Raw genomic sequence first — 12,458 nt, 5'->3', positions numbered from 1 at the left:
AGTGTCATCCGCAAACTTGCTGAGGGTGCAATTCATCCCCTCATCCTGGGGTGTGTCTAGACTACATGCCTCCTTCGACGGAGGCATGTAGATTAGCCAGATCGGAAGAGGGAAATGAAGCCGCGATTAAAATAATCGCGGCTTCATTTAAATTTAAATGGCTGCCCCGATCTGCCGATCAGCTGTTTGTCGGCAGATCGGGGGAGTCTGGACGCGATGCCCCGACAAAGAAGCCTTTCTTCATCGACACAGGTAAGCCTCGTGAAACCAGGTTTACCTGTGTCGATGAAGAAAGGCTTCTTTGTCGGGGCATCGCGTCCAGACTCCCCCGATCTGCCGACAAACAGCTGATCGGCAGATCGGGGCAGCCATTTAAATTTAAATGAAGCCGCGATTATTTTAATCGCGGCTTCATTTCCCTCTTCCGATCTGGCTAATCTACATGCCTCCGTCGAAGGAGGCATGTAGTCTAGACACACCCCTGGTCATTAATAAAGATATTGAACTGAACCTTGGGCCATTCCACTAGAAACCGACCACCATCCTGACATCGAGCCGTTGATCACTACCCACTAGGCCCAGCCTTCTAGCCATCTTACCATCCATTTATCCAATCCACATTCCCTTAACTTGCTGGCAAGAAAATTGTGGGAGTCCGTATCAAAAGCCTTGCTAAAGTCAAAGTATATCACATCCACTGACTTTCTCATATCCATAGAGCCAGTTACCTCATCATAGAAGCTAATCAGATTGGTCAGTCATGACTTGCCCTTTGTGAATCCATGCTGACTATTCCTAATCACTTTCCTCTCTTCCAAGTGCCTCAAAATGGATTTCTTAAGGATCCCTTCCATGATTTTTCTAGGAACCAAGGTAAGACTGAACAGCCTATAGTTCCCTGGATCGTCCTTCTTCCCTTTTTTGAAGATGGGCACTACATTTGCCTTGTTCCAATCATCCGGGATCTCTCCCGATCTCCAAGACTTTTCAAAGATAATGGCCAAAGGCTCCTCAATGACATTTGCCAACTCCTTCAGTACCCTCGGATGTGTTGGGGAAATCTCACTCCCCTGGGGTACAGAGCCCCCAGAAGGGTCCGAGGCTGGAGGTCAAAGCAGTGAGGCAGGAGAGAAATCTAGAAGGAAAACTTTATTATGCATGCATGCAGTCTGACAGCTACCAGAGAACAATAGCAGTCAGCCCTGAGACAGGTTCAGGGATCCTTTATACAGTATGCTCAGACAGTTTAGTTGTTGATTGTTTTCCTTAACATATCAAAGTCTCAGCAGAAGTACTCTGAGATGTTTCTGTTCACACCAGAAGTGCTAGAAGTAAGTTTTACAGTATAAAGGCACATGAGAACTTGAGTGAGGAGTCTACAAGGCAAACTGTGACAAAGATAAGGGTTTACATGACAAATTGTGACAGACTGGGGCTACGTCTACACTGGCATGAATTTCCGGAAATGCTTAAAACGGAACAGTTTTCCGTAATAAGTATTTCCAGAAAAGGAGCGTCTACGTTGGCCCCGGAGTTACCGTTATAACAATGCGCTTTTCTGGAAAAGCGCGTCTACATTGGCGGCGTGCTTTTCCGGAAAAGCAGAAGCCCGGAACCATTTTGAAGAGGGCAAAGGCCACCAGACCTTTCCGGGGGCGGGGCCGGAGCTCCGTTCAGACACGTGCTTAAAGGGGTCTCGCCAGACAGCCGTTGGTCTCGTGCTCCCCTGCGTTGGGACCTCTGCCAGGGACTGGCACCCTTAGCAGGTTCGGTGGTTGCCTTCTGAGTTTTGGGGACACCACTCTTTGGCCTCCAACTGCTTTTCCCTGAGTTTTGTTTTTTCTGCCCTGCTCTGTCTGCCATGGAGTCGTGGGTGGCCATGTGCCTGCTCGGGCCCCTGTTGCAGCTATACAAGTGCCAGCTGCTCATGCTGCAGGCTGGTGCCATAGTGTACATGTACCAGGAGACAGAGATCGCCTTGGACTCCCTCACCAGGGAGGCCCTGGCAACCCTGTCGCATCAGCACCCGACCGTAGAGAGGCCCGTCTGGACTTTGGAGAGCAGCACCGACTGGTGGGACCGGGTGGTCCTCGGAATATGGGACGACCAGCAATGGATCAGGAATTTCCGGATGAGAAAGCGGATCTTCCTGCAGCTGTGCACCTGGCTCACCCCCGCACTGCAGAGAGTCGCCACCCGGCTGCGGGCACCCATCCCCGTGAAGAAGAGGGTCACCATCGCGCTCTGGAACCTGGCCACACCAGACAGCTACCGCTTGGTGGCACAGCAGTTCGGGGTGGGAAGATCAACCGTCAGAGTGATCGTCGTGGAGGTAAGTCCCAGGGGGAGTGGGATGGGGGGAGGGTGCTGCACTCCAGGCCCAGGGGCAGCCAAGACTCCAGGCTGGGTCACCCAGGGGTTTGGGCCATCCCTCCCTTGCACAGGCCCGGTGGTGGGGGAGGGGCAGTGGGGTAAAGGGGGGCCTGGGGTGTGTGTGTGCGTGTGTGTGTGTGAGTGAGTGAGGACAGAGGGAATCAAGGGGGGGGCCCAAGGGAGCGCACACTCACCCCTGCCGTATGTGATGTGTTCCCTTGTGTTTCTCTGCACCCTTCTGCAGGTCGTCCACACCATCGACGACGTCCTGCTCCCGCGAGTCATCCGCCTGCACGATGTGGATGATACCACGGCCAGCTTCGCTGCCCTTGGGTTCCCCAACTGCGGGGGAGCCCTGGACGCCACCCACATCCCCATCCGGGCCCCGGAGCATCGAGTGGCCCATTTCATGAACCGAAAGGGGTACTGCTCCATCGTTCTGCAGGCCCTCGTGGACCACCGGGGCCGCTTCCTGGACATTTACGGGGGCTGGTCCAGCCGGGCACACGACGCCCGCATCCTCCGGAACTCTGGACTGTTTCGCAGGTTTGAGGAGGGCACCTACTTCCCCCGGTGGGACTTGACTGTCGGGGATGTGCCTATGCCCATCTGCGTCGTCGGACGCGGCCTACCCCCTGATGCCCTGGCTAATGCGGCTATACATGGGGCAGCTGGACCAGAACCAGGCCCGGTTCAACGACCGCTTCAACCGGGCCCGAAACCCAGCGGAGCTCACCTTTGGATGTTTAAAGGCCCGCTTCTGTTGTTTGCTCACCCATCTCGAGATGGGTGGGCAGAATGCAACGGAGGTACTGGCCGCATGCTGTGTGCTCCACAACATTGTGGAGCGCAGTGGGGAGGCCTTCCTCCCTGTATGGATGGCAGCTGAGGCACAGACTGTGGAACAGCCCAACACAGCTGCCGTCCGCCAGGCGCGCCAGGATGTGGTGCGCATCAGAGAGGCCCTGGTGGACATGTTTGCCCAAGCCCCGTAGTAGGGTTGCCTTGGTCTCCCCAGACTACTCCCTCCCATCCCCTATCCTTCCCCATCCTCTCCTTTTATCTCCCCCCCAATTGTAAAGCGTCGGGTCAAAGCACATCGGCCGTCATCGTGACTGTTCGTCGGGTGCGTCGGGCTTAGTTAGGGTTTTTCATTTTAGTTTAGGCTAGGGTTTAGGCCACCATCACCTGTCCCGAAGAACAGCCAAGAGGATTCGGGGTTCGTGCGGAAGGCTCAAGTCAGCGTACCTGATTCCAGTCATCTTCGAGGGATCTCCTGGCTGTTCCTCTCCCGAGGCCTGGAAGGACCAAAGGATTGAGGTGGCCAGCTTCGCCGTCATCTTCCGTCGAGGGATCTCCTGGCTGTTCCTCTTCCGAGGCCCGGAAGGACCAAAGGATTGAGGTGGCCAGCAACACTACCCAATTGTCCTCCCTGCACCTAGACTATGTTTAATAATCTATAGTGTGCATCTTTTAACCGTTCTTGCTTGTTTGTTAGCTATGTAAATATAGTTTGTGGTTTACATTTTACTGAAAAGTCTCAGTATTTCTTTATGCGCCACAAACCAATGACCACTTACAAAGGGCCCCCCCGGTGATAGAGTAAAGAATTTGTTGTCCACAGTTTGTAACCCTGTTAAATTTAAATGGCTAGTTGGCATCTAAAATCATTTCTTACAGTTACTAGAGTAACACAATAACAGACACAAGAATGAACTGAAACATAGAAAACTTTTTATTTACAAGGGGGTTGGGGAGGGGACCTTCAACTGGGACAGGGAGGGGGGGCAGCTACTGGGACGGGTGGCCCCTGCGAGCGCTCCTTCAGGGGCGGACCTGCACACACTGGACAGGCCGCGTCGGGGCAGGCTGCATGGGGAGGTAGGCAGGAGCAGGAAGAAGGGGCAGGAACAGGGGCAGGGGCAGGAACAGGGGCAGGAACAGGAGCAGGGGCAGGAGCAGAAACAGGGGCAGGAACAGGAGCAGGGGCAGGAGCAGGAACAGGAGCAGGGGCAGGAACAGGAGCAGGGGCAGGAGCAGGAACAGGAGCAGGGGCAGGAACAGGAGCAGGGGCAGGAGCAGAAACAGAGGCAGGAACAGGAGCAGGAGCAGGAACAGGGGTAGGAACAGGAGCAGGGGCAGGAACAGGAGCTGGGATAGGGGCAGGAGCTGGGATAGGAGCAGGGATAGGAGGGGGCATGGGCTGTGCTACGGGAGGGATGGCGGGGGCATGGGGTCTGGCCATGCCATAATGTATGGCGTGCACTAAATGTGCCGTGAGCATGTCCATAGAGGTGCGCATCCCTCGGCACTCAGTTACGAAGGCAGCCCAGCCCTCCTGCCGCCACTGCAGGTCTCCCTGCACCCGCTCTGCAATGGAGGCCTGGATGGCCTCCACGGCGTTCACATGGCAGCGCAGAAGCTGATCCCTCTGACACAGCCTGTGCCTCCGGGGTTGGCCAGCGGGGGGTGCCGCTGCTGCCGAAGTGGAGGTTCTTGTGCTCAGTCCCGCTGCAGGGAAGAGAAGAAAGGATGGGTCAGGCAGGCAGGCCGGCCACTGTCCCCACACCTCATGCCCTCCACCCCTGAGCCCAGGTGACCCCACAGTTGTGTGGCTTGGGCTCACTTGGTTCCCCTCCTGCCCCCGTGTTGTATGTTTGCAAGGAGGACCGCCCCTGGAGTAGGGTCCTCCCTCCAGTATTGTAAGCACGGGTCTGTATCCTGGCCCCGTGGAGGGTGGGAGGGTGCTTGTGCTGCGTTCACCTGTGGAACTCCCTGCCAGTGGAGACTGTGAAAAGCTTTGGGCTAATCACTGGTGTTTGACAGGGAGCGAGATGCATCCCCACACAGTGCCTGGGAGCACATCTGGCAGAGGCGGTCTGGGCTCTCAGATCCCCTCGCGTGGGATATCTTCTGGACGAAGTGGCCTGAGTGACATGCTCTCCCCCTCCTCCCTGTGGGCACCTGGCTCCCCCCCCCCCCGCCCCGCCCTCCGCCCCCTGCCCTTTGGGAGTGCAAACTGCAAAGACTCACCAATGGGTTCCTCCCCGGCCTCGGCCTCGGAGGAGCTGCTGGAGGGGGCCTGCTGGGTGGTGGCAACGCTGATCTCCTCTGCTCTGGACGCGCTGCCGCTCTCCTCTCCCTCCCCCGCCTCAGTGGGTCGGATGACGGGGGGCGCTGGCACGTGTCCACCAGCACTGGAGGACCTTGCGGGGCTGGCTGGCCCAGAAAGGCGTTCAGGCGCTTGAAGTATGGGCAGGCGTCTGGTCCTGCCCTCCTGCCCTCGCTGGCCCGGATGTACCCCAGCCGCAGCTCCTTCACCTTGAAGCGGACCTGCTCACAATTGCAGGCGGGGTGTCCCTGCTGCGCCAGGTTGTTGGCCAGCCAGGTGTAGATATCTACATTCCGGTGCCTGGAATGCAGGTCGTGGAGACCCTCCTCCTCCTGCCACAGGTCCAGGAGGGTCTCCAGCTCCCTGGGGGTCCACAATGGGGCCTGCCATTTGCGGCCCCTGGGGGCCTCCTGAGCTGGGGGTGCAGGTGGCTCACCACCCGGAGCTGCCATGGCTGCCTTTTGATGCTGGCTGGGCAGGACAGGGGCGCCGTGGCAAACCTCAGGCCGCAGGTCTGAGGCACGCTCCTGCCACGTGCGCCCAGCAGCCTTCGAGCTCTTTAAGAGCTCGGGTTACCAGGAAGTCCAGGGCTCCTACGGGGTCTTGCGGCGTCCAAACCGCTTTTTTCCGTTTCTTCTGCTTTTCCGGAAAAGCTGTCTACACTGGCCCTTTTCCGGAAAAGCTTTTCCGTAATAAGGACTTTTGCCCGAGCGGGAGCAGCGTAGCTTTTCTGGAAAAGCGGCTGATTTTGTACAGTAGAGCGTCATTGCTTTTCCGGAAATTCAAGGGGCCAGTGTAGACAGCTCGCAGCTTATTCCAGAAAAGCGGCTGATTTTCCGGAATAAGTGGCCCAGTGTAGACACAGCCTAGGAGTCTTCATGAACTTGAGATAGGAGGCATTGTAAGGGTCTTGATTAGAGTTAAGATGATTTCTCTCTGTTACAGGGAGAGAGGCCTGGAAAACTTTTAACCCTTACAGCAGTTTTCTTTTAGAGAGTTTTGATTTCCTGCACAGTCCCCCCTTAGACACAATTGGAGTTATTTGATTTTTCTCCCACAGATGCATTAAGTCCGGACCCATAGATTTGTGTACATTTAGCTTTTCTAAATAGTTCCTAGCCTGTTCTTTACCCACCAAGGGCTGTCCATCTTCATCCCATCTTGCATCTCTTAGGACATTAGTCCAGGAGCCCACCTTGTCCGTGAATACAGAGGCAAAGAAAGCATTGAGTACTTCAGCTTTCCCCACATCATCTGTCACTAGGGCTGTGTCCAGACTCAAGGGGTTTTTCGAAAAAAGTAGCCTTTTTTCGAAAAAACTTCACCTGCGTCTAGACTGCAGCCGCGTTCTTTCGAAATTAAATCGAAAGAATGCGGCTTTTCTTTCGACGGTGGTAAACCTAATTCCACGAGGAAGAACGCCTTCTTTCAAAAGTGCTCTTTCGAAAGAAGGCGTTCTTGAAAGCAAACAGGTTTTTAGAAAGAGAGCATCCAGACTCACTGGGTGCTTTCTTTCGAAAAAGCGGCTTGCTTTTTCGAAATTCCGCGTGCAGTCTAGACGCTCTCTTTCGAAAGAGGCTCTTTCGAAAGAGGCTTGCAGTCTAGACATAGCCTAGGTTACCTCCTTCATCCAGTAGGGGCCCCAGACCCTCTCTGATCACCTTCTTCTTGTTAACATGCCTGTAGAAACCTTCCTTGTTATCCTTCACATCCTTAGCCAGTCTCAATTCCATTTGTGCTTTCTCCTTCCTGATAACCCCCCGGCATTCTCGAGCTATACATTTAAACTCCTCCTTAGTCATTTGTTCAAGTTTCCACTTTTTGTAAGCTTCCTTTTTGATACCATTGATACATAGCTAGCCCAAATCACTTCCTGTGCTGCCTAGGTCACATTGCTATGTTTTGAAGCTAGCTGGCACAAAACTAGCATGTGTTCATCTACCTGCACTGCAAATTAGACCTCCCAGCTTCTGTGAGACATACTCTATGTCTGGCTAGCCTAGCCCACTTCCTACCAGTTAACTGGGGAGACGGCAAGATAGCACTATCATAAAGTGACAGTTCTTTATTGAAGTCTGCTTATATTAAGAAAGAGTTTCATCCAAAGTCCCCTATTTCCTATTCAAATGTTATGACTACAGAATAACAAGATGGCTAGCAATAAGACCACTACCTGCTTATGAAATGGCACAGAAGCTCAGAAATTTCAAGTGTGGTATGTATTAGAATATTTTTCTTATTGTGTCATGTCTTTATTTCATGTTAATCACATATAGGATTTATATTCCCCTATACAGGAACATCTTGACTGTTTGCTGCTGCAAAATCATTTTCCCAAAGAGGAAAGCATGATGCTCACATATGATCACTAATTATGTGTAAATTGTGCTCTGTGACATCGTTTTTTTTCCTCTTCTGATTTACAACATGTAACTATGGAAACTGTGGGTGGATGGTTCAGTAGCTCTAGAAATGAGTAGGGAGAAGAGTTTAATCATTTTATTAAGACCTCAGGACAGATCTCTTTTGCTTAGTCAGTAATTAGAAGCAATTTAAATTAGAGGAAATCTTATTAAAACCAGTAAAATGACCTTTTTGAATTGCATTTCAAAATAGATACTCCTGAGAAACTTGGTAACAATGGCTCACACTTAAAGTAAAAGGCCCAATCAGCCTGCCTATTTATCAAGGTTTTTATACCACACCCACCACTGTAATTTAGTATCTGAATGCCTTGGATTCATCATATTAGGGCCACGCATTTCAGAACATGGAATGGGCCATATTTATCCCATAATACTCCAAGGGCCTTCGTACCACAATTTTAGAACACGTCAAGGATCCCATATCACGTAACACTCTGAGGGTAGTCAAAGAGCTGTTTGATGAAGCATGGCAACTCCTGAGTTGGGGTAAGGCTTGGGAAAGTGCATGTGATCCCACAGTGCTATAACAGCAATGGCAGAACAGCTCCATGCCTGTGGTATAACTTTATGAGGAGCACAGTCTATGGTGCACACTTGTTTTCTTTAGGTTGTGTGTAGTGGGTGAAATCCTAACTCTGGTGAAGTGAGTGGCCAAATTTTCACTACATTCAATAGAGCCAGGATTATACTTTAGAATTTAGCCCTGAGCAAACAAGACATAGCATTAACATAAGATGTTAATGTGACTGACAGACCGAAATCTATTGTTATTTTACAGCCTGAGTAAATTTTGTCAATGCCTAAATTCATAGAGTGAGATCTTACAAAAGGCAGAAAATCCAATTTTGTATGCAATTAACCCCTGAACAAGCATGTGGGACAGTTTTGTTTCTCTCATGCTGCTCCAAATAAAGAGAATTTTCTGAATTTAACCCTACAAGAATATCCCATTGTAGTTTCTTCTGTTTACTCCATTTTGATTCTGTTACATTTGCAGGTATCATATTCCTTAAGCTGGAATAAAAGATTTTCAAAATAAAACAAAAAGTCAGAGTACTGTATAAAGAATGTGCACTTACCTGCAAGGAAGTCTTGCACAATAAGGGTATGTCTACACTACAGCACTAATTCGAACTAACTTATTTCGAATTAGTTAATTCGAACTAAGCTAATTCAAATTAGTGCATCTAGACCTAAAAACTAATTCGAATTAGCATTTTGCTAATTCGAACTAGCGCGTCCACATTAAGTGGACCCTGAAGCGGGGTTAAGGATGGCTGGAAGCAGTGCCGGCAGGGCATCAGGTTAGGACTTGGAGCGTGGAGATGCTGTCTCAGGCTAGCCAAGGGCTGTGCTTAAAGGGACCCGACCCCCATCCTGGACAGACAGTTCTCAGGGGTTCCCCGCTTGCAAAGCAGTCCTGACTTGGAGTGCCCTGAATGCCCACACTCAGCACATCACAGCACTCGACCATCAGCCCGGCCGCACTTGCCGCAGGCTGCCATCCGGGGGGGGAGGGGCGGGGTGGTTAATCGGGGGGCTGCAGGAGAGCTTCCACCCTAAGGAGTCCGCAGAGCCACCCCAGTCCTCCCCATCGGGGGCTCATGCCCCATTCCTCCCTCACCTCCTTCCACTTACCCCTCCCTAGCCCCTCTTCCTGATGTACAAAATAAAGGAAACGTGTGTTCAAAAATAGAATCTCTCTTTATTGAACAAAACTCGGGGAGCCTGGGAAAAGGAGATGGGAGAAGGGAAAAGAGAGGGTGGGAGAGGGGAGGGCAACTACAATGATCAGGGGTTTGGAACAGGTCCCATATGAAGAGAGGATAAAGAGACTGGGACTTTTCAGCTTAGAAAAGAGGAGACTGAGGGGGGATATGATAGAGGTCTCTAAAAGCATGAGTGGTGTGGAGAGGGTGCATAAAGACAAGTTCTTCATTAGTTCCCATAATAGAAGGACTAGAGGACACCAAATGAAATGAATGGGTAGCAGGCTTCAAACTAATAACAGAAAGTTCTTCTTCACAAAGCAAATAGTCGATCTGTGGAACTCCTTGCTGCAGGAGGCTGTGAAGGCTAGAACTAGAACAGAGTTTAAAGAGAAGTGAGATAAAGTGATGGAGGTTGGGTCCATGAGTGGTATTAGCCAGGGGGTAGAAATGGTGTCCCTGGCCTCTGTTTGTGGAAGGCTGGAGATGGATGGCATGAGACAAATGGCTTGGTTATTGTCTTCGATCCATCCCCTCCAGGGTACCTAGTGTGGGCCGCTGTCGGCAGACAGGCTACTGGGCTAGATGGACCTTTGGTCTGAGCCAGTACGGCCGTTCTTATGTTTTTATGTTCTAAGCTCAGGGCTCAGGGTCGGGGGTCTCACTGGACCACCCTGATTTTCATGCAAACCTGCTCCTGGGTGGCAGCTATCCTGCCCTAGACGGCCACTTTCCTGTGCCTAGTGTGGGAGGCCGCCTGGTCTAGTGCGGAGATCGTGGACATTGGAGGCTTCCCCCCAAACCTGGATGAGGTCTACGATCTCCGCACTAGACCAGGTGGCCTCCCGCCTCTTGCGGCCCCGGGCAGGCTCCTGGGAGCCGCCAGTCTGTTCCCGGGAAGAGGCGGAGGGCTCGGTGGCAACGGGTGGCTGCCTCATGCCGTGCCAGGTGCAGGGTCTGCTGGCTGGGTTCTGGCAGGCTTGCAGCTGGCACGGGCACCGTAGCCAGACCGTGCCCCTTTAAGGGCTCCAGGGCCGGGAGGGGTGCAGACAAGTTTCCCTGGTGGTGCCCAGAGTGGCCACCAGGGCAAGCTGGAGAGGGCTAGCCTCCCACTAGTTCGAATTAAGTGGCTACTTAATTCGAACTAGGCGTTAGTCCTCGTAGGATGAGGTTTACCTAGTTCGAATTAAGCACTCAGCTAGTTCGAATTAAGTTCGAACTAGCGGTTTGTATGTGTAGCGCCTATCAAAGTTAATTCGAATTAACTTTGTAGTGTAGACATACCCTAAGAGTCACAGTTGCATTCTGGAGCTCAGGAAGTGCCTCTATGTCAGCTAAACAAGTCAGCATCTCATTGGCCATTGGAGTCAAAGTTAAAGTGTTCACTTCATTGTGAAGATCATTAGAACCTTGACTGTGGTTAGTAACATACCTGGACTTATCTACAGAAGAGTTATTTATCATCCAGGTCATGTTTGGAGCTGGAGCCCATCCTAAGGCTTAACAAACAATGTCAATTGTTTCATTCTTTCTTACTGTCAAGTTGTGGTCTTTAATGAACAAAGATCCATTAACTGTGGGGAAAAAAGTTGATTTCTTCCTTCAGAATATTAAATTGTAATAGTGTCTTATTTGTGGATGATAAATCATCTTTTTCTACCAAAAATCAATCATCTTTTGAAACTTCAAAACCGAACACCTGGCAACCCTATTCATTATACCTTAGAATGCCAATCTGTATGTGAAATTACTAATCCATCTTTCAAGATGAGAAATATAGCAGGCATGGGGCCATTAAATGAAAGTTGGTACAAATGCAAAGTGATCATTTTGGCCATGTGCCAAAGGATTTCTTTTCAGTACAATTCAATAAAAATCCTGTGACAACAATTAGAATGCATACACACCTTGCACAGGAAGAAAAGCATAGCGGTTGGAGTCAGTCGTTTGGATGCTGTATTCTATTTTTCCAGAATCATTCTCTTGGACATTGTGTATGAATCCAGCACTGGAGAAGGATGGCAGGAGACAAATCACTTGATCATTGTCTTCGGTCCACCCTCTCTGGGACATCTGGTGTTGGCCACTGTCGGCAGACAGGATACTGGGCTAGATGGATCTTTGGTCTGACCCAGTACGGCCGTTCTTATGTTCTTATGATCAGCTTTGAAGTAAAATCATCACCACTGGTATAATTTTGCTGAGTGAAGAGATCTACTGTTGTAACAGCTCCTCCAGCTTTAGTTGCTGAGGCTGTGTCTAGACTGCATCCCTCTGCCGACAGTGGGATGCAAATCAAGCACTTTGGAAGTGCAAATGAGCTGTCAAACAGTCTGACCCATAGTTTTTCCTGTGATCTTATGACAGCACTAATCTGCTTGGGAATGTCTACACTAGGAAATTATTTCAAAATAATAATTCACCACGCATTTGTTTTGAAATAAGCTTATTCCCCAAGGGTATGTCTACACTACAGCATAAGGTCGAATTAAGAAACACAACTTCAGCTGTGTTCATTTCCTGGCTGAAATCAAAGTATCTTGACTCAACCTTTGACACTGTCCACACTTCAGGAAGTTGACAGGAGAACACTCTCCCGTCAACTTCCCTTACTCTTTGGGGAAGCATGACTACTGGTATCAGGGCCAGCCCAAGCCATTTGTGCGCCCCGGACCCCAGAAGCATAGCGCCATCCCCGGGAATGCGACGCATTCACGGCCCCACCCCTGGGCGCCCAGCACCTGTGCGGCCCCACCTACGGCGTGCGGCACATGCGTGGCACCACGGCAGGCATGCGGAGCATGTGCGGTGCCACCCCTGCCCGGCCTGGCAGCCCCA

Source organism: Pelodiscus sinensis, chromosome 1, assembly GCF_052426305.1.
Source record: "Pelodiscus sinensis isolate ZL-2025 chromosome 1, ASM5242630v1, whole genome shotgun sequence".
Lineage (NCBI taxonomy): Eukaryota > Metazoa > Chordata > Testudines > Trionychidae > Pelodiscus > Pelodiscus sinensis.
The sequence above is the reverse complement of the archived record's forward strand: the minus strand, read 5'-3'. Positions refer to the sequence as shown.